Below are 23,194 nucleotides of genomic sequence, written 5' to 3'. Positions count from 1 at the left end.
CACACGGGTAATAAAGGTTTTAGCTATAATGTAAGGAAGATTTACTTTGCTGAGAGGGTGGTAGATAAGTGGAACAGCCTCCCAGCAGAAGTGGTAGAGGGTAATACAGTGAGGGTATTAAACATGCATGGGATAGACATACGGCTCCTGAATCTAAGACGAGACCAACGACTGATTATGGTTTGAGTCTTTACAGCAGGAGAAATGGGCGACTAGCCGGGGGCCAAATTGGGGCCGATCTGCGGGCAGGTTCTACGGGTTTAACCCTTGCCATCCCATAGAGGTGAAGAACTTCTGGCTCATTTTGCCTGCCAGTTTGAGTTTTGGACAATGTGGGTCAGTGCCGACTATATCTTCCAGCCAATCCGCAGAAAGGGCAGATTTGGGATTGCCAGTTATGACATCATAGCCTGGCGCCTTGAGACTCTTGTGACGCGCAGAACAGTAACGTAAAAAGCAGAAAAACACACATTTCCACGGATCCCCAGGAGATCAGACTTCTCTAGGGGGTGTCCTCGGGGTGTCTTTGAAGCACTAACCCCTCAGTGTTCCCGAAAACAGAAGCTTTATTTCCCTAAAACGCAATGAAAACGTGTTTTTATAAACTCCTACCACAGAGTCTGGGCGTCTCTTTAAAATAATGAAGCCGTACAATCGCTAAAACCTCATTTAGCAGACGCACTTACCCGGGCTTTACACAGGCACAGTTGTAACTCGTATTAAGTTTCGGCCGTCATAAAGAGAATACTTGTCTTCCTCGTATAAATCTAAAGTTACACCGTGTTATATTGGGAGCTGGAACACTCATCAACTGTTCTCGCTTTCACTTTAGACGTTAAACTCAATCGCAGGTTTTGGTCGGCCGGTCCAGGCTCGAGAACGCTCATCCCGGGGCCTCTGGGCTGCGGGCTAACCATTCGCTGGATGGGCGTTGTGGGAGTTGTGGTCTCTATCGCTGCCAAGGTTTGTCCGTGCTGCTTTAAAAACATGAATATAATTCGGATTTCACAATCGTAACCACTTACTCCGCCGAGGCAGATGATAAGATATGTTTTTAAAAGACTCCCGGGGGGGGGGGAGGGGGAGAATTTCTGCCAAAATATGGTACTTGTGTATTGTAACGTTAATTGGTTCTAAAACAGAACAAGGTAGGATGATTTGCCCAGGGACACGAGGAATTGGCAGAGGGTTTTACACGTATAAAAACCACAAATCCACCCAACTCCCTTTTTTTCCCTTCTCCTTCTTATTGGAGTTTCCCAATGCATTATATACCTCCCGAAAGTCACGTTTCTTGTGGGACAGTCCTGATTTAGACACCTGAAATCTTGGGGTATGGATTGTAACAGGCTGCACATCCCTCGATCTATCTATCTATCTATCTATCTATCTATCTATCTATCTATCTATCTATCTATCTATCTATGTATCTTATCTTTATCTTTTAACATATTAAAATGCCCTCTGTTACCCCCCTGTTGCCCTGTATGGAAGAGCCGCCATTTTGCTGCCCCGTCACATGGTATAAATCGCCCCGTCACCCTGAGATATCTCTGATAATAAGGTTACGGAGGGGCCTGCGTGGCTGGAGACAATCTCTAGCGCTAGAGGCTCATGCGCCGTCCGCTAAAACAATGCGGGGAGAGAACAGGAAGTGACTTACAACTCCCTGCTCGGGCTGATGAAGAGAGTGAACAGGAAGTGGCTTACAACTCCTTGCTTGGGCTGATGAAGAGAGTGAACAGGAAGTGGCTTACAACTCCCTGCTTGGGCTGATGAATGGAGTATACAGGAAGTGGTTTACAACTTCCTGTTTGGGCTGACGAGAGGCTTCCGGGTAGTAGTCTGCACTGAGGAATCATGGGAAATTAATGATAATTTGCATAAAAGGCCTGGGGCTAGGTTTATATATATATATATATATATTTATATAGAGGGTCACCTTCTACACTGCTCCAGATGGATTGTCAAGGGGTTAATACTTTGAACCATGTCTTCCTCCTAACCTCATGCTACTGACATCCTTGCATGTCGCTGATCTTCAACTTTCTGACAAACTTATGCCCCGGCGGATGGCAATTTTGTCACATTAAGGAAGCATCGACAGCGCCGACCCCCCCCCGAAGGACTTTGGTATCATGTTCCATTACATTTTACCACCGCTCTTTCCCGATCTCCTCTTTGACATCAAAGATTTTTCCTGACACGGCGGCGGTAGCTTCGCTGCGTAGCCATCTACTGAAATTTTTAACAATGGGATTAAATATAAATGATTAATCTTAATGGAAGACGCAGGAAAAAAAAGGGATTCTAGAAAAGGGTGGTCTCGGAGCTGAGAGCATCAGGCTTCCGATCGCCCTCCGTGCCCCTCCGCGTCCGAAACATTTTTATTACATTTAATTTCCTTTATAGTTTTTTTTTTTTTTTTTTTAACAAATGGATATTATCTTAATATCCTGGATTTGATCATTTACACAAAAAAAAAAAAGCCGTTGTAAGCACACGGTAGGATGAAGATGCCCACGCGGCGGCTTCTAAAATGACTTATTATTACAAGTGCTAACAATAGCCGAGATTACCTTTTTCCTACGTTCTTACATCCTGCCCCGCGTGAAAGGCGATTAATCTGAAGTCCGCGCTTAATGTATTTCCAGAGAGGAAGGGGTCGCATCTGAAATCCGCTAACGGGAACAGAAGCCAAACTTGTTGAAGGCTTGGCGTTTACCGCTATTGATATTAAATATGTTACAGAACTCTGCGCAGGTCCCCAAACTTCACAGTCTGACTTTCATGTTCATCGTCGGTTCCATCAAGTTCTTGGTCGAGCGTCAAGTGTTACTTTCTAGCGATTTCACACGGATTCTGCGAGCTTTGATAAAATGTATCACTCGTACTTAATATATCTCCGGAAATGGAATCCAGACCTGCTGCCTTCATTTTTTGTGTACGGCCAATGGGCAATGGCGAATCTGTGCAGCTGCTCTCCTATTGGCTATAGATTGCTGGAGTTCAGAATGTTGGGATACTGATACATATTGACTTTTTTGTCAATCAATAATTTAACTCAATCTACAAGATTTCAGCCTGACGCAAGGCATAAGGGAAGCCCCGCTTTTATAGCGGTCCTTTGCCACCAAGTCCAAATTGGTGTGTGATGTACTTCCCAGCTATCCTTTTTTCTGCAGGACTGCCCCAATTTTCAACTGCTCTTCTGCCCAACTGCCCCACTTTAACGCGTTGTCATGATAATAGGCTGGTTGAGTTATCATCGTGTTTTATATTCATAGCGCCGACAGTTTCAGCAGCACTTTTTTTAGTCCATAAAGTCAATGGGTCTGGCAAAACAAGAATGGACAGACTAAGACGACCCGATACATTAGGTAAAAAGCCCCCCAGAATCCCTGATCTACTTTGACCACCCCAGGGAGAGTAGAAAGACCCCCATTGCAGATCCAACATGGCCTTCTATCAACGCTGTGAAGGTGTTTCTTTGAGGAATGTAGGTGGTCAATCCTGCCCGGTCTCACCTCTATCCCCAGCTATGGTCACAACCACCCCCAAAAATGTGTCCTAGGTTTGGATACCGGACACGTTGGGGGGAATGTGCATGGCCCCTATATAAATCTATAAATGAATAATAAATGTTGCATTGGGCGTCAATTACCAATATCTGTTTGTTAAAAATCTTCTTTATCGCTATTAAAAAGTTACTTAATTCATTTTTTGGGTTTGCATGATTATCGGTCCCCATTGGTGAAAGCTGATTGGTCGGCGCTTTATTTATTATTATTCAGTTGATGGCCTTGCTGAGAGCTTCACCAACTCGATAGAGCGAAAGGCTCTACGGGCATCGATCTTTCCGTGTGCAGATTAATGTTTAAACCGTGGACACCGAACCCGAGAAAGCCCATCGCGGTGTCCTCGCAGAAAACAAGTCGGCTTTGAGCCTGAGTTTGGTTTTGCCCGACTTCCTACGCTCGTTTGCAAGGTAGAATAGGCTTGTTTGTGTCGGACTCAATAGGTCGTTTTAGGATGTCTGCGTTACTTTTTTTTCTGATTCCAGAAGGGAATAATAGCCATCATTATGAGGGGGTAAATAGCGAGCTGAGTTGGCCATTTTTCAGTTGCGAACACACCTGCCCTGCTGGAAGCTTTAAGGAAGAAGAAGAAGAAAAAAAAAACACACAAAAAAAAACACCCATGAATGAGCCGTTTCATTAAACGTAGAATTAATGTTCCAAAACCAAAGGTCACTTGCTTTGCTCCCCTTCCAATCTCCCCGTTCGTCTAAATGTTTGATCAGGGGCTCCGCAATGAAATTATTATGACACCGGCTTTGTACTTGCCGGTATCTGTCTGGTTGAACTTGAAAGTCTATGCTATAGCGATGCTGACAGCCCGTGAACACTTACGAATGTGCAAAAAAAATAAAATAAAAAAAAAATATAAAAAATGTTACATCTCAAAGAAAGCTTTACCCAAAACCGTCTTCCTTTTGTGTTTCATTTGAAATCATTTCACTTGCTATTAGGATACCACTGAAAAGGTGTTTCTTTGATTAAAGGTAGCGTGTTTTTGCCTCGAATAGTACGCATCGTTTTTATTTTTTTAAATATTTTTATTTATTTATTTATTTTTTTACATATTTTTTTCCCCCCCAGTTCTGAACACAGCAAGTTCATTAACATGCAGATACGCGGCGATTGAAGTCAGCTTTCCTTTTACACTACAGTTGTCTTGGAATAATGAGCATTTCTTTAATGTTCCAAAAAAAGACGAAGAAGAAAAAAAAATGTTGTTGTTAGTTTTTTTTTCTATTTTATTTTATTTTTTTTTTTGTATTTTTTTTTTTTTTTTTTTTAAAAAGAGGTTGCTTTGGAATCTCATTAAATTTAATATTGCCTTTAAACAGATCCGGCATTGTTCGGATAGAGACAATTAAAATGCTTTCTTGTTTTAAAAGTCAATGTTTTTGACCTTGTTGAAACAATGTAAATTATACCTTTTGTTTGAGAAATTAAAGTGGCTATTAATCCGGCGGGGGGGGGGGGGTAAAAATAATATGAGTGAAAAAAAGAAGGTTTGAGTCTGAACAGAATGTGTCTGGATTCCTGGCTTTTTCATGTTTTTTTTATATATTTAAAGAGGTTTCCGTGTAAAATTAAGTTTTTTAAGGGGCTTTATAAAGGGTAATTAGTTCTCGTACTTCTGCATTAACTCTTTAGGTGTTGCAGAGCTGAGTGAGGCATTACAGTGCGGTTTGTTGGTAGCATCCCTGGCACGAACATTTTTTTTTTTATATAAAAGGGGCGCTGTGCTTAGGAGTTATGCTCTCTCCCACCTGTCCTGCGTCTATAACATTGTGTTTATGTAAATGAGCCCACCACGGGATTGCTGGGAAATCACTGTGAATAAAAGCCAAGCTCTTGCATTCTCAGTGTCATTCTCTCATGGGGGATTCTTCATGTTGTCGCTGATGAGGGTGGGGGGTCTTGCAAAAGTCAAGTTGCCCAGGGCCTTGCAAATTACTAGTTATGGCCTTGATCCCTGGTGATGTGTTTTAGGTACTGAGAGGGTGGGAATCTATGATTCCAACGCTAAAATTAACCAATGATGGGTTTGTTAGCTGTTGCAGGGGAGCGATCTGCACACATCCTAGCAGGGGAGTGGTCACCACAAGGCTCCTCAGGGGAGGAGTCAGCACAAGGCTGTGCAGGGGCAGGGTTAGCTCACACGCCTTTTAAGGACAAGTATAATTTAACTGATAGAGCCACACACACAAATATATATATCTTATTTTTGGGCCAGTTTTGGCCCAATTCCCCTAAATAAAATCAGATGGCAAAGAGTCGAGCTCTTCAGTGATTCCTCCAACAGTAGCACCGCTACGATGTGTGTGACCTTTGTAAAGTATATAACACATGCCTTTGGCATTGGGAATTCAAACATTTCAGTTTTCACACTATACTTTGTGCTTGAAAATGTCAACTACAAAACCACATATTTTTTTTTTCTATTTTCCGTTAGTCTAACATGCTTTATGTCTCCGAGGGGTAAAGAAAATGCATTTTTTTCTCCCCCCCCCCGATTAAAGCCCTCTACCACCTCTATAAAGCCACTAATTTATTTCCGACCGGGAAGGACAGAGGGAATTGTTACTCTACATACTCTTTAGCTAAATCCGAGAGAAACCCGCCGGCAAAAATTAAATGGTAAGGAGAATGTAAGCACTAAAATTTCCTCGCCGCACACTTGGAATTTTCATGCAGGGTTCTTAGGAATTTTTAGTCCAAACACAGAAGAGATAAGACACATACTTCGTATCGCCAGTCCCTCCGTTGCACAATCCCATTCTCGTTAGTGTTCTTTAGTGTTTAAGTACATTCACTAATAATTACTTCTTTTGGCTGGCACCACAGTTTACCGGGTGGAGGCTGCTAATTTAACAATCCACGCTTATAATTATATAAAATAAGCTGGCATTTCTTTAACGCTGTAAGATATAGTCAATTCATTATCTGACGTTTGCATTTTTATACAGTGTTTTTTTTTATGAAATGGAAAAAAAGGGTGTGTTGGTTATTAATTGTCATGGAGCTGCCTCCCAGCAGAGGTGGTAGAGGGTAATACAGTGAGGGGATTTAAACATGCATGGGATAGACATACGGCTCCTGAATCTAAGACGAGACCAACGACTGATTAAGGTTTGAGTCTTTACGGGCGACTAGGAGGGGGCCGGATGGGGCCGATCTGCAGGCAAATTGTGTCCAGCCACGGTACATTTCTTAGCAGGCCACTTTTAGTTAAAATGCTACAGAATTATTCAATCATTTAATTTTTACCACCTAAAATTCTGGAGTGGGGTAAAAAAAAAAATAAAAAAAAAATTTTTTTTTTGTAACTCAAAATGATGTCAAAATAGGTTCCCGTAATTTAACCGGAATAGCCCCCATCGTCAGGATCCCAGACGCGGATAAAGTAATTATTGGATACAAAATTTCCATTACCCCGGAATCAAGAGACACCTCATCGGTCTGCAGCCCTCGTATCAATAAGCCGTCCAAGAGGTAGCAGCCACCGCAACCTCGCAACGCACCAAAGGGCCCTCCAGAGCTGATTTAATATGTTTTTAACCTGTCGTTCGTCTCGTACGCCCCCCCCCTCCGCTTCTTCAGAAAGTCTGACAAACTCATAAATAGAGCCCTTTATTTTCAACAAAACTTAACCTAACAGACCCCAGAACGCTAAAATTTAAGTGAGTGTTATTTGAACTGACAAAGTTGCCTTGAAAGCAGGTCCAACAAGTCGAGTTTTCAAGTTCGAGGTCTACATTAACAGTGAGAAATGTTATTGCAATGATATATTTTTATTACTTGCTTCTGTTTTTATTAAGGATAATGAAAACCTTATGTTTGGCCCCGAGAACAAAACTAACGTGACCTTTTCGTTTGACCCACCTGTTGTGCGTTCGCAAAAACCGTAATGGTAACCTGATGTGGAAAGGGTTCTGGAGAATCGCACGGTGTCAGCACTCGCAGAGATGAGAATTCATTTGTCTAAAGGGTTTGGCAGATGTATAAAATATAGAAATATATAGAAATGTATACAATGTAGCGAGCGGAGGACAGGAAGTCATCTGGAGACTTTATCTGAGCGAAAAGGAAAGAACGACGAGAAATGGATTTCCTATAAAAGAAAAATGATGGAGATGTCAACGGAGCTAATCTGCTGTAAAATGGAGACATCTGGACGAGCGCTGAGCGGGGTGGGGGGGGGACTTGATTTAAAAAGCCCTTTTTGAGAGGGGTCATAACGTTCTAAAATTGTGGTCTTCATCATCGATTACCATGCAATAAAAAGAGAGTACGAAATAGGAGCTGATCGAGGAACAAGATGTGGAAACCACTGATTTTTTCTCATCATTTACTAAAGATAAACTTGCAGAACTGCTAACCTGCCGAGATTTTAGAGCCAGTCCCTAATTTAGGTCCTTAAACGTCCTTGTATCCTCTCATCATGGCATTTAAAGCTCTGATTGTTACATAGTTAATCAGGTTGGGAAAACTAGACCCATAGTCCATCAAGTCCAACCACTCCACAAAGCCATATTAGATGATCCAGAAGAAGGCCTGTCTCGGTGTCTTCTCACAGTCTTTGGGTTATAAATTTAGTTAAGAACAGATTAGAATTGATCAAGGTCCCCATAATTAGTAATTCTATCCCAAATGCTTGTTACAATTCTTTCTCTGAGGCGTCTGTTCACCCACCTTCTTCGTATTATCGTATGACGCGCCTCCGCGGTTGTTATGATTTGTACAGTTTTTACATATAAATGTCACATGAGTAATTTATTACGGGCGGTGATTCTGATGTATGCAGCTTGACAGCGGAGATTAGAGTGTTTTGGCATTTTAAGTGCGGGTTGCTGTCACAATGTATACATTGGGCTCTGTATTGGACGCGGGAGGAGGGTGACCTCATACGCGTATATTAAACAGGGACAAGTGGATTTAGTAATGAAAAGCAGAAAGTTACAGCTCAGTGTGAATCCTCCGAGTCAAATGTAATTTGAAAGGAATTGGAAGTGCGGCTTCTCCCTTTCTTTTGGTGGAAAAAGTTGCAACTTTGATTCAAGTCAAGAACTTGACTGTCCTTGACTGGTGGCTTTTGGCAGGACCTCATGGCCAATTCACTTACCGTCCTGACGCTCTCACCGACAAACGCGACAATGGACTTGACGGCTGTTGAGTGAAAGCCAACGACAACCCAACGACGATGGCCCAACCCGATGACAGTCTGGATAGGGGGCTTGCTATGTCCAGCTCGACAGCTACTCAACTTTCTTTGAATGGACCAGACTTGGTTTTCTTAAGGGATTCCAGGTCAGGTCAGTAGAGCTACCTCTATATTGATAAATATACAAGTACAGCTAGCTAAATTAGGGTCCAGAAGGGCACAGAGGGGCAGGCAGACAATCCGATGTGATACTAGGCTTTTGCTCAGTGGTGCCACCTGTGGACAGACGTGTAATTGCAACCACAAGGATTATTTTCTACCGGCTTCGGAGGGCATTTGTTTCTGAGCCACCATCTCCAACCCAGAACAGCCCTATGTCTATCCCATGCATGTTTGAATTCCCTCCATGTATTAGACTTTACCACTTCTACTGGGAGGATATTCCACTTATCTACAACTCTCTTAGTAAAGTTAAGCTTCCTGTAATGTATACACCGTTATCTTCGTTAGACAGCAGTCGATATCAGTAAAGATCGGTGTTAGATAAATGTGAATACGGGAGAGAGGAAAAAATCTACATGAAACTGTTAAACAAACAGATGACCTGATTTATTTTACGTGTTCGCTTTTATGTTGATGTAAAAATTTATTTGTTAATCAAAAGCAAATAGGGAAGTCGGGAGGTGATCCGATTTTACTATGTCCTCACGGGTAATTTGACAGTCAAATTTCTGCCTGCATGTTCACAAAACACAATTGATATCTGAAAATTAGGAACAGGCGGGCGATTTATAGCTGTCACGGTAACCCGATCAATTCTGGATCAGCTAATTCTATTCTAGTTAAATTCGGCATGTGATTGACTTGGGTTCTCGGAATGACGGTTTGCGCTGTGGGGTTTGTTAATAGGGAGACTGCTCCGTAATGCAAAACAGACATAGAATTAGTTACCGAAAGTTGACAAAATAAAGTTAAAATTAAGTTAATTCAAAATTAGGTCAAAACAGTCACAAATTTCTAAAGTCCAGTAAGCGGTCGCTACAATTGAGAGTCGTCCTTCTGAGCCGGAAGGGTTGGTGATAGCCGGGCTCCCTGTTTGGTGATCAGTTTTCCTATGGCACCATCGCTCAATAGGCCCACATAAGGAAACACAGACGGAGCATGGAAAATGTGTATTTTTTTTAATACACGTAGGCAATTCCAAAGCGTTATTTATTTTCTGGGGAGCTGCGATAGCGCATGCACAGCTAGTAACATTGCCAGGGCGCCATCTAGTGGCGAGTGCAGGAAAAAGCGCTTAGCGCACATTTATTTAATGTTTATATATATATAAAAAAATATGCAACAAGCAGTAGAAGAATGACAATGGAAGGCTTAGGATAGAATCAGAGGAGCATTTCGCTTGCGCTGGTGTTCAACCAGTTCATTAAAATACTCCAGGAAGATATGTTCCGCTTGAAAAGAAATGCCTATTCCTTCACAGCATGTCTGTGATATTGTGATGATTTAGTACGCCGAATCATGAGGCTGATAAAAGTCAGGATTCCTCACAGATGTTTAGTTTTACCCCACGTATTTAATCTTCATTCTTTTGCCTGATTTTCGTTTTGCCCTCTGATCTCCAAGCGCAGGGGATGAAAAGGAAAGATTTATAGCAATCTCTTTGGGGAGAATCGCAATAACCAATGCTCCGCTGCACGCATTCGCCACCGCAAATATGCACAGGTGTTTAGATCCATTCCGCATTCAAAGACGTCTTTTTTATTTAAATGATGAAGACAGAAACAGAGTAAAAGTTTGTCCGTCAGGAACAAAGTAGAAACACTTTTTAAGAGTCTTCTTTGCTGTCATTGAGAGAAAATTAAAGCTGTTTCTCTTCCAAATGGTAATTTGTCATTGACTCTAAATGTTGTCGGATAGATTCCTGGTCGATTTCTAAAAGCTCTTAAGTGGCCCTTAAAGTATCAGACAGTCCACACTGAGATGTTCAGAGCTTTACGGCTCTCACTGCAAAGAACCCTCTGTATCTATAGCGCGTCCCACCAACGTGGTGCATTCTAGACAGTGGCGACAATACATAGGGGTCGCCGGACCCCCTAGAGTGATGGGCATTGGCATAGAGGCGACCCCCATGAGTGTGGTTGCTGCAGGCTCAAGGGATAGCTGCTATGTGCCCCCAGGAATGATGGGGCCTGGAGGAGCTGCCCCTTTTGCCCTACATTAAGGACCAGGCAATTGACCCCCTTGCCTACCGGTAGCAACGTCGAGGATTCCAGAGCTTTATTGCTCTTACTGCAAAGAAGCTCCTCCGCTGTTGTAGGAATCTTTATCTGTTGTGAATTCCAGAACGTTTACTGTAGATGCTGTTGTTGCGTAAATTTCTTCTTTACTGAGCCTTTGGGAACAGGCAGGTTTTGGGGGTTAATGAGCTGTCGTTGGTTTATGGACCGGAAATACTTGGGCAAAAGTAAGCGAAACTTGGATCAAGCAAGAAATGAGTCTCTACTTAGGCTTGAAGGCCAGCCTGGAGAAGTCTAGTTTGATCATCTTGGATCCAACGTCTACAAAGTAACTCTATTTATGATCTACCAGCCTTCACATCTTGGGATACAATTTCACAAAACCCCTCACACAAATATTAATCTACAAATAAAATGTCAAATGTATCAATATACTTAAAACAGAAGAAAAGATAACACACACCACCGGTCAATATACTTACCTAATCTAAACGTACTAAATGTATTATTTGGTTCTATTATTTAGAAGACCCCGATCACATAACCTGCAATCCCATCAAACGACAGCCCCTGAGACGGAATTCAATTATTAAAAAAGTGGGACCAGCCGTGTCCTGCAACGACCCTTCGTCTTCTTCCACCACCGCGACCTTCAGATCAAAGACCCGTTTTCACATAAGGAACGATACATTGTAAATTGCTGCATCTCTGCCACTTTTTACTGCTGAGCGCTGCTGAAGTCACAGGACGGCATCACGTGGTCGGCTTTGTCCTTGTTTGTACTTGGGATTTGTAACTCTGTGTTCTTCTGACAATTTCACGCGCAAAATCCATTCTCATAACGTGTGATACGTGCCGGAGGAAGTGTTTGAACAACAGTCCGTCCTTCTGTTTAAAGGACAGTATGTTTCTTTATTAATATGTCGTAATTACATTATCCTCCGAGTACACGAGGGTGTCAGGGGCTTCTTCTAGGAGATGACCTCCTATGCCCTCCAGTTCCCATCGAATTCCCTTGGCTTCAAGGACCTGTCGGAATTTTTAATTTCAAATTTTCAATTTCACCATAATGTGATAAATATAAATAGAATTTTTATTCCTAAAATGTAACGCTTAGGATTCTTTAATGGTGATGTCATTTGATGGGGTTCCATGTTACGTGATCGGGTCTTCAAAATAACAGAACCAAATTATAAATTTAGTACATAAAGCCATAGATAAGGTTATTCATTTGACATTTTATTTGTAAATTAATATTTTTTGCGGGGAGGATTGAAATTGTATCCCAAAATGTGAAGGCTGGTAGAGTTACTTTGTAGACGATGGAGCCAAGATGACCAAACTAGACTTCTCCAGGCTGGCCTTCAAGCCCAAATAGAGACAAATTACTTGTTCTCGTTTGATCCAAGCTTCACTCAGTCGAGTCCAAGTATTTCCAGTCCATAAAGCATAAACCACCTCAAACTCACTAACAAACCATACATTTTTGGTTTGGGGGTTGCAGGTTCATTTAACAAGGGTCGGGGTAGACATTACTTGTCGCCCATTCGCACAAGTCATAGAAGGATGCTCAGAAAATCATAAAACACAGTGGAATAGGAAACAATTACCTAAATATTTGTTTTTGACAATATATATATATATTTAATGTTTCTTCTCGCATTAAGAATTAAAAACAAAATGTCAGAACTGTTTGCAATTGATTTTTTTTGAAAATGAGGATTATTGATAAATTAGCCAGAAGATAAATGATGATTCCAATCATCCCTTAAGTAACGCGATGAACGGCAAATCATTTAAACAAAATAAATGAACCAATTTGAAAGCTGAGATTAACTACCACTAAGTCATTTGTAAAATGTCAAAAAAATGCAACATAAAAGAGAAAAAAAATAGCTATTTGCGTCTATCTTGTCTGTAACTATTTAAATAATTTCATTTAATTTAGAATGTGTGTGAAAGACTCTGGGAAAACTCATTTTATGGGCTGCCAAGAACTTTCTAAAACTAAAAATAAAAAAAATTAAATATTTGCCAAGGTTATAAAAGAATACAAGCAATGCTATTGTTTTTCTAACATAGTTATCATTTAAAGGAACAGTGAATCATTTTTAATGGGACATTTTTAAAAGCTTTCAGGATGGATTGTGATTAACTTTCCACTATTATCGAGATCAGGCGAGGCGACGTTCCTTTAATGTGAAAAAACTGGAAAAAACTTTCAATAGGGCTTTCATGAAAAGGGCGACGCTACATAAAAACCCACAAAAAGTCACAAAATTAGGACCTGAATCATAATTTGCGTCTTTGTTGCTATCCCTTTAATGCTTTTATATTTGTAAGAATAGTTTTTTGATATTAGTAACACATTTTTAATCATAATAAAAAACTATATGCATATAAATGTTATTTAGCGCGCTCTAGTTGAGTGTTTTGTGCTTGTTATACTGTATATATTTTACTCTTATTTAGTGCATGTTTGGTTAACTGATATTTTTTTTTTTTTAATTCTAAACAATATTTTTCCACCCAAAATTATTTAAAAATATAAGTCCGGTTACAAAAATACCTTGATGGTTTATTTTTTAGTCCGGCACACGGCATCATGGGAATTGTAGTCCAGAAGCTGTCTTCTCGTGTGTCCTAATCCACTTTTAGCAGCAGTCTACAGTTTCTAATGACAGCTACATAGAGCGAGGCAGAAGAATTATCTTTACATCTTTTTCCAATTGTTATTTTTGGCATTCGAAACAATGTCAGTAAAGATGTAAGATGGTTTCACATTTTGCTTAAACGCAGCCAACAATTAAACTCTGGAATTACTGGAATTTCCGTGGTATTAATGGTATTTGCGAACACCTGTTTTCATTCAGAAATTACATCGGTTTCTTTTTTTTTCCCTCTGATTGCTGGCACCTCATGGGAGGCAAATTAAGAAGCTGAAATACCGAATTCTACATTGTTTTGTAATTAACACATCTTTCCCCTGTGCCTAACAGTTGCCCACAATAAACATGATATGATACTCCTATTAGTGGCATTTAATTGCGTTATCTTTAAAATGAAATTAGGATTTTTTTTTCCCGTCCAAGTGCATCAACAGACACACATGCATACACAAATTCATCCACACACACACACACATATATAAATAAATATATATACTTCTGTAAGGTAAATCTTATGGTTCAGATTCAGATGATTGTAAGCTCTTTGGACAAACACCATATGCCCAGTTCTATTATATTATTAACATGCTTTTAATGTGAAGCCGTTCCCTAGGGAGATACCGTCCAGACTACAAAGGCCATCTCTACTAATGTAATCCATGCTGCATACTTACTGCTGAAAAGAAATCTGTATTAATTTCCTTGACACATAAACCAGTTATAAATAGGACACTTTGCACCGATCGCTGCAGAATGGATACATTAAAGCAGGTGGACACTATATGTGTGTGTATATATAGATATATATATGTACACTCCATGCATACTAGCTATTGTCTGTATTCCGTCGTATTCTGGGAATCTTAAGTTTTAAGAGTCTTTTTTTTTGTTTCATTGTATCTGCATTATTTAGGATGATATCTAAACCTTCTTGAAGCCTTGAGATGAATAACAGAATTCTCAAAGGACACAATTATGCTCATTCTCCGGCACACTTCACAGCTGATCATGGTTGGGGAGTATGAACCGTGTGGGTATTTTTATCGCGATATCACCGACGTCCCTCTGATTTTAGAGTTTTTTTTTTTTTTTTTTACGGAATGTAGAAGGTTCGCTTCTAGAAGTCTTGTCGGTTAAATGGAACTAAAAAAAAAAAAAGAGTATTATGAACTTGAGCAGAATGTAACGATATCGGTCAGGAGGAGAAAGTTACACTTTTTAGGAAGAGGAAACATTGTACATGACCAAAAATATTTTGATAAATAATCCCCTAAACCATTGAACCTCTAAAATGTTTAGCATAGACAGGGTACAAGGGCCAGTTTGGACACAACTAGTTCTAGTCTAGAAGCCCAATTTTCAGACTCGTTTTTGAATTTCCGCAAATCATGAAGTTAAGTAAATGATTTACGTTTTAGGTGAATCTCTTAATTTTTATATCATTTCTTTTCTTTTATTGATTATTATATATTTTCCATAAATGGAAATTGCCGTTTAGGGTCTTTTTGAGGGATTTCAGTTGCCCAATTTATCCTGTAGGATATAAAATAATGCATGGCTTTAAACTGGTGGTTTTTTTTTTACAGGTACCGGTTATTAGCTCTGCTACCAGACTAATTAGTGCCATGTTCTAAAATAAATATTGTTGTATGAGAACAATGCTCCATTGCTTTATTTAATAAGGATTGTCCTTTGTGCCTGGTGCCTGTATCGGGAGGTGTAGTCCTTACATTCCTTCGCTCTCGGAATACAATCGGCTTTGCCAGCCTCGTGTATCACCTGGCGCAATTTAACGCGGCACAGGGAAGCGATCCTGGAAACAGGCTCAGGATCAGAGGATTCCAGCTGTTTATAAAAAAACATTATTTTGAGTTTTATAACTGCGGAGCGCTGTTATGAGTTTGTACACGATGCATTTATTCAGAGTTCCTAGAAAAGTGGAAAAAGTAGGAAACAAAGAGTCACAGAGAGAGGTTGGTTTATCTAAAAGAGAGACATTAAGAGAGGTATCAGCCAAAATTAGTATGATCTTAAGGATTCTTCCTAAATAAATGCACTTAGTGGCTAGAGCTGGCATAAAGTCACATTTTATTCCTGCCAAAGTATTAACTAATAAGATAATATTTTTGTTTACATTTTCATGAACCCACCAGTAGGGGCGCTGTTACGCGTAACACCAGCTATGTTTACTTCCGTAAACTCAGTGATACTACTTCCTTAAACATTTTATGACTTAAGCGATCATGGAACCCTGGATGTTAACAGCAAATGTTTTAATATTTTTAAAAAAAAATGTGTGCAATTTTTCATAACTTCTAGAATATAGGTGAAAGTTTTTCTTCCCACCTCAAAAGATGACTCTGCTTCTCTGTTGAGAATGTTCCTGGTTGCGTAAAAAAAAAAAAGTATAACCTGTAGTAATCCCTTTATCTTTATATACTTTATTTTAAATAAAATTGTTTGCATTCCTCGACACTTGGTGCCCTGGAAAAAACTTCTAGATTTCACATATTTGTAATGATTTCACCCTAATCTCAACTTCTCACTTTCAACAAGTGTCTGAAATCTATGTTTCCCTCTCGGTTTTAAGGAACCTGAGAAAAAGTTTTTATTCTTTCATTTAAGAGAAAAGTGCCAGAGATGGATGGTTTATCCGTTATACTCCACCCCTTCAGTATTCAAAAGGTTAATATTGCTAGCATTTTAATGCAATTTCCATTTTTTTAGGTGCAAATAATTAGTTTAAAATGTACATCATGCTGTGAATTTATAGGCTTAAAAATACTTTTTTACTATCTGATATAATATTAAAGGGAAGATTTCCAAATAGGTAGACGCTAAGGGGTTAATATTGGCAAATTTGGTCAGATTTGGAAGGGTAGCAGAGCATTTTTTAAGCTTCACAAAACCTTGTTTTCTTGCCCATGAAAGAAGCTCAGTTCCCCCTGTAACAACACTCCTTTGTTCAGGGAAAAACTAGAAAACGTGCTTGTGTTTAGAAAAAACAATAAAAATAAACTACCTTACTTCGGTCTGTTCTGCGGAAAGGAAATCATGGATTTTTAAACACATAAAGTCACTCATTGTTCCAGTTACTATTTTTTTTTTCTTTTGGTGGTTGGGGGGGGAAGCCCTGCAGGTCTCGAGCTCCATCTGGTAATCTTTGAGTCCAAGGCGAGCGTGTGCATTAGGCCGAACGTGATACTGCAACGTTATACAATGTATCAGCTGGCTGAGAATTATTCCGAGACAGAGGTGGCCAATGAGGAGCGATCCAGAAGCTGTAGAACTATAACCTCCATAATACTTAGCTGGTGTATAGCCCAACATCTGGAGTTCTACCTGTTGGCTTAAATACTTATCTTATTGCTCTTATTGCTCTTTTCAAGAGAAACTGTAAGTAAGTAAAAAACATTTTTATCAAGTTTTATTTTCCTACCAAAAACACTATAAAATTATATAGGCATGGTTACATTTTCCTCCTAAATCTTTCCTTTGTCCCATACATGATGCTGTTTTGTGTGCAAAGCTCTATGATAATAATGCAGGTCTTTTGCAGAGGTCATCAATTCTGAGCCTTAGTTCCACAACGATAAATGTAAGGAAATGCATTTATTGTTTAGTTTTACTTTGCTTTTTTTTTTAGCTTTTTTTGCCGGCTGCAATGTTGTGCTTTTTTTTTTTAAGATTCCGATATACAAATGATACATTTTTTTTTGTAAACGCTGGGATAAGAACGGTGTCTTACGAGTATGGCAGTCATGCCTGATTTTTTGGCAGTTGCCCGGGACCTGCTCCCTTGCGGAGAGCCTAGAGCTCGATTATGTATTAGAAATACTGTAGGAATAATCTAATTATAGCAGTTAATAAAAAAAAATAACTTTAATTTACATCGGGCTTTCACATATTCCTTGCCAACAAATGCTTTATTGACTCTAACTGGAAATGCCTTAATAATTATTGTTATTGGAATAAAAGTGACATTTTGGGGTATCTAAAAACTAATTTACAGTCCCGCAGTCCTAAATAACGCTGCAGAAATAATCTGAAGTTGTGTATTTCATCTGAAGAAAGGGATTTGGTCTCCACAGCACTTAGCGATCATAATAGATCTCGTTGGTATGAAGCAGAGTAATACGAACGATTGGTCTTGGGTGGCAACAGCAGTCTTTTGGCCGGTTACAATCAATTTTCATTTACAGAATGGAGATATTTTTTCATTTATTTTTAAAATTCCTCAGCATATTTGTTGTGTTTTATGACATGGCACAAAGCATACTGACGGCAGACTTGTCCGATGTGAGCCATCTGGTGTAAAAACTATATATGATGTCTCGGAGTTGGTGAGCACCTTGGTGCCACCTACAAGGACAGCAATTGCGTTGAAGCCCCCAACTGGGTCATACATGTTCTACAGAAGCACAATGATGCCAAGCATTGATGTTTCTGTGAATCCTTAGGGACGTCACATATACAATGTAGCATCTTAGGGATCCGTGAGCTCCAAGAGATGCCAGATAACCGAACGACAACAGCAGCCTCTGTACCTTTGCAACACAAAATGGGTCAGTTGTAACACTTGAACACTTGAATGGTAACGTGTAGCAGGACAGCGCATTTTAATGGCGAGGACCCACAATGCTTGGGTATCAATTATTAATCTGTATATTACCTATTGACGATAGAACGAATTGAAATTCAGTGTAAATTCAGCACCTTGTAATGATTATGGCCTTTATGAGAAATACACTTTTTTCAGGTTAATTTCGCCATTAAATGACACTTTGTTTAATTTTATCATAGATGTGAAAATCATCTAGAAATGTGTGATTTTACCCAACTCTTGCCGTGTATTTACTCTTCTTCTGTCTTCTCCTCGAAGTAATTCTTAATGATATACACAGGTGGGGGGTGATTGGCCGTTAGTAATTATATCAGTTTGTTCCCAGTAACCGTGCTCCTGAAACTACCCATTTTCTTCCAGTTTGCTTAGATGATGATTTTATAGCCTCAGATCCCTTCCATGGATCTGCTCAAACCGGTAACTTTGTGATCAAGCAGGAATCCAGGTGGCCACGTGGCCAAACCCGGTTCCTTCTGCTCAGTTGATCCAACTGTGATGGGATCCATTAGCTCAGCCAATGAAGCTGGGATGGATCCCTGTGCTGGTCAAGTTGGGATCCTTCCACCCATCTGATCAACAAATGACCGGTTGACCAAGCTTTAATCAAGGGTTAACTTACACGATCCACACTACAGTTTGTACAACGCACTCTGGTGTTCGGTAACCTCATACTTTATATTATATTTATTATATTATATATTCACTTTATCTAGAGAACCTTTTTTTCATTTTCTAACTTGTCTTTTTTTTTTGTAATTGCAGATCAGTTTAATGAATTCAACAGCAACTTACCAGTGATTTCCTGGCACCGGGAGTAGATTCCATTCAATATTGTAAGTGTTACTCGATTTTTAATTCGGGATTTTTTGTAATGAAAACAGAACTTATTTAAGAATTTACTAACATTATCGGATCTCTCAAATTTTCATTAGAAATCTAAGCAGGTACCGCATATGTAGTTGTTATTGCTTTAAAAAATGGCCGATTTATGTACGAGTTTTTTTTTACTATAATGTTTTATAACTGGGGCTTATTTGAAAATATTTTTTTAATATATATTTGGAAATGATGGGTTAGTGTATCTTAGGGAACTCTTAGTGAAGATGCTTTTGGGGGTAAAACTTGAAGTTTGGTTTTGAACTTTCTGGTAGAAGCATTCCGAGATCGGAAGGCCTCTCAAAATTTTAGAATTTTTGTTTTTTTTAACCTATTTAATCAAATAAATCTTCTTGCCCCACGTGTATTGTCCAGCTTCTTCAGATAGAAGCGCTCGGGGGTTAAAAACCCCTTATAAAAGTTCCAATTATAGCTTCGGCCCGAAAGCAGATGTTACCTGAAACAACCCTTTGCCCGGCTTAAGTCAGCTGATGTAACTGATTCATTGTTATGCCAAAAATCACGTAACCGGAGACATCCAGAAGGGATGCAACCTGATGCACGGCTCGCTATAGAAACCTTTCGTTATTTTTAGAGCAAAGTCCTATCATAGCGAAGGAAATTGACAATAACTCAGGCTTCGCTCCCTCCTAATGTTATGCGCGGAACACGAGATATTAATTCACATGCGCGATAAAGCACGCAACATCAAACTATATTTAACATTCAGATTCCGTGTTAGAATGCACTTATCTCAAACACGCAGCAGCTTTATAAACTAGTAATCAACAGCAAAAAAAATGGGGAGAAATACAATTATTTTCAGAAAAATTCCATCCTATCATAAAATAGTATATAAAATGAGCAATTATTTCCCCTAAATAACAGCAGAATTACTTTTTATGAAACCAACTCATCTCCCTTGGTTTATTTTTGTTTTTTTTTACTATCGTTATTGTCAGTTTTGTTATTGATCTAGTTTAATGTCTATGTTTTTAAAAAAATGCTTTTATTATTTTTATTTTCCAGTTTAAGTTTTATTTTTTTTTATATATATTTTTTTATATTTTTGTATTTTTAATGAATTTATTCGAATTCCGTTTTAACGTTTGCTTTTTTGTTTTTATTATAAGAAATATGCCTACGTAAAATACCCAATGTGTGAATGATCTTTCTTTAGGTAGCTGTAAGTGTCATAATGCGTCTCCATATAGAACATTAAGTATTTCGAACCGCAAATAATAAATATATACGAATTATGGGTTATTATTAGGGTTATTATGAATCATATTTTTCTCTTATTCAATTATAGAAATTAGTTGGGTAGAAGAATCGTAATATTACATTATTAATAAAAAAACCCTCTCTTTTATATATATATGGAGTGTCTTTAAGTTGCTCGGCTATATGTTGTAATTCTTTTAGTAACATTTCAAGTAGGCGATGGAAATTTGGAATTGGAAACTTCCATTAGAGCAACTCAGCCTACTCCTTGCGCTTCCTACGCATTTTTTTTTTTGCGCGTATCGAAGCCAATAATCACATTTTAGGGGAATATTTTTAATGAAGGTACAATAAGTAATTTTGGCTTTTCGTTTGTAACGCAAATCAAAATGGAAGGGGTGGTGTTGGAACTCGTTTAGGGAGACCTTCTTTAGGGACACATTATCTAAATGGACAAGAACAAAATCTCTTCATTTGTAGGTTTTAAATGATTAGTGATTTTAGTGATTTAGTGATTTTATTATCTTTTTCCTACTTTTTTTTTATACGTGCCACGCGGTTTGTGTTGGGTTATACTTTCTTCATCGTCATCCTGTCCTTAGACGTCACACCTTAACAGTCCAAGTTTGGGGACTTTAATAACCAAACTACTCATTTTATATCGATTTATTTTACGAGTCAGTCCACCATTTTTTTTTGTGGGTAGATTTTTTTTTTTTATATTTTAGAGGAATATTTTGGTTTTCAGGAAGCCTATGAGGATCTAACTTGTTGAAGCTTCTCTGGTATGATTCATATTGTAGTCTGCTTGTCTCAGCTGTGAAGATAACCGATCTGTTTAAAAATCCAGCTGGTCCGACTCAACTGTTGGGCCGGTCATTGTGGAAACCTTGACGTGTCATTATTTGAAGATACGCTTCATTAAGTCACCTGTATTCAAGCAGGAATATCAACCATAGCATTCTGGGAGCAAACGCACCAAACTGTGTGACCCTGAGAATCTGCCCATTCACCCTGAGATTGGGGCAAAGACCCTGAGACTCAGTATCCCACCTTGCTCATCCACCTTGGCGACTTGGTTTAGCAATTTGTCCAGCTGTGCTCTCTCTCTCCGTTCCCTCCGCGTGGAACGCTTGCTATTTTGCCAAAGGTCCGGGACCAAACAAATCCGAATAATGTTTCTTTTGAGCACGGGAATGATGGGAGTGTGGGGGGGGGGGGATTTCAGAACTGAGGTACGTGTTCCTTTAAATGCAAGCATTATCCCTTGTTAACGTTTAAGCATAATAAATCTAATTTATGTTTGCACGGCAACTTGGCCCTTTTTAAGTCAATTAACTGTCACGGCATCCTGTAATTCAGTGCAGCTAAACATGGGAAAGTTTATAACATGAGGAGTAGAATAGAGTCATTGTATCAGCACATCAGCAGCTGTCCTGTTTGTCCAACAACATGAATATGGATAAGCCCGATAGACTGAGCTTCGTTAGCAGCCGCAGACGCACACGCATGCGCAGCCCCCCGGCGGGAAAAACCTCGCTAAAAGCCGGGCTTTACCTGTCTGCCCTCGCCAGTCATTCCTGGGAAGACGGTGACTGGTGATTGGCTACGCGACATTTTGTAAAAACGGCTTGGAATTACACGATTGGTCGATTTAATGCGGAGCCCAGCCATGGTTGGGCCCTTTTTTGTTTCTACTTTATGGTTTTTCATACCGAGAGCATTTTTAGCGAGAACTGGTGTTCTAATTATTGAGAATATTTGGATCTATTGGGCCTATTGGGTCTTGACCCTCCTCATAGTCACAGCCCCCTAAAACATGTTTAAAAAAATAATGTAAAACCCAAACTTAGGGATATTGAAGTTGCCCAAACATGGTGAACGAGCCACACAGATCTTCTCGATGTAAGAAACCTTCACTCATTATTTAAAGATACACTTTATTGAGTCACCTGCATTCGAGCAGGGATATAGACCATTACATACTGGGAGCAAAAGCACCAACCGGGAGTCTTATATATAATAACAGCGGGGTAGAATAGGAAGGAGGCATCTTCAGACGGTGTGACCCCGAGATTCTGCCCCTTCACCCTGAGACCCTGAGATTGAGGTAAAAATTCAGAGACTGTGAAGATGTATAACTCCATAAAAAAAAATATACCAATGTCAGAGATGGCTCCCTGTATGGAACCAGTTGCAAGCTCTTTGGTCCAGGCTTTATCATCTACAAGGAAAAGTCATACTTTTTCTTAAATCAACCTTAATAGACTATAATATTTTTGGCTTACAATAAAAAATAAATAAAAATAAAATAAAAAAGACAATGGGAACACGTAGGAGGCAGGAGGGCAATTGACAGATACCCCAATCGCTCCTTGGAAAAGCCAGCGCAGATTACATCACTTTCCTTGAAATCTATTCTTAAATCTGCTACCTGTAACAGGACAGGAATCGCGTTTTGATAACAGATACAAAAGATTCCAATCGCGAGATCACCGCGTTCCAAGAAAAAGCAGGGGTTAGTAATTAAATATGTAATGAAATTAACCCTTTCCCTGGGCCTAGCTCGCTGCTAGAGATTTCCGATGCCGGTCGCACCTACGCTCAGAGAGTTAGAGCAATTATGGGGTATAAAGTATGATGGATTTCATTTAATTGGAGAATAAATGCGAGATCTCTGGGTGAAAATCTTAACGAGAGATTTGTGGCAGGTAATGGCCGTATTATAAGGGTGTTATGTTAATCAACGTGATCTGTAACCTCACTCATTATACGCACACACTCTCTCTTTCACCGACTGCTCCGTCTTATTCCAGGGAAAGCCT

General features: G+C 39.4%; 1 protein-coding gene across 8 annotated transcripts in view; it reads left to right on the top strand.

Annotated features, from left to right (window-relative positions):
* The window catches only part of SOX6 (SRY-box transcription factor 6), a 231,865-nt gene that overhangs the window by 17,908 nt on the left and 190,763 nt on the right, over positions 1-23,194 (top strand). For all 8 annotated transcript variants that reach the window (XM_053449751.1, XM_053449746.1, XM_053449750.1 and 5 more), the window contains exon 2: positions 19,032-19,102. The gene's annotated coding sequence lies outside the window, so the exon portion shown is untranslated. The remainder of the gene's footprint in view (positions 1-19,031; positions 19,103-23,194) is intronic.

Source organism: Spea bombifrons, chromosome 10 (assembly GCF_027358695.1).
Source record: "Spea bombifrons isolate aSpeBom1 chromosome 10, aSpeBom1.2.pri, whole genome shotgun sequence".
NCBI classification, from domain to species: domain Eukaryota; kingdom Metazoa; phylum Chordata; class Amphibia; order Anura; family Pelobatidae; genus Spea; species Spea bombifrons.
The sequence above is the reverse complement of the archived record's forward strand: the minus strand, read 5'-3'. Positions and strand labels throughout refer to the sequence as shown.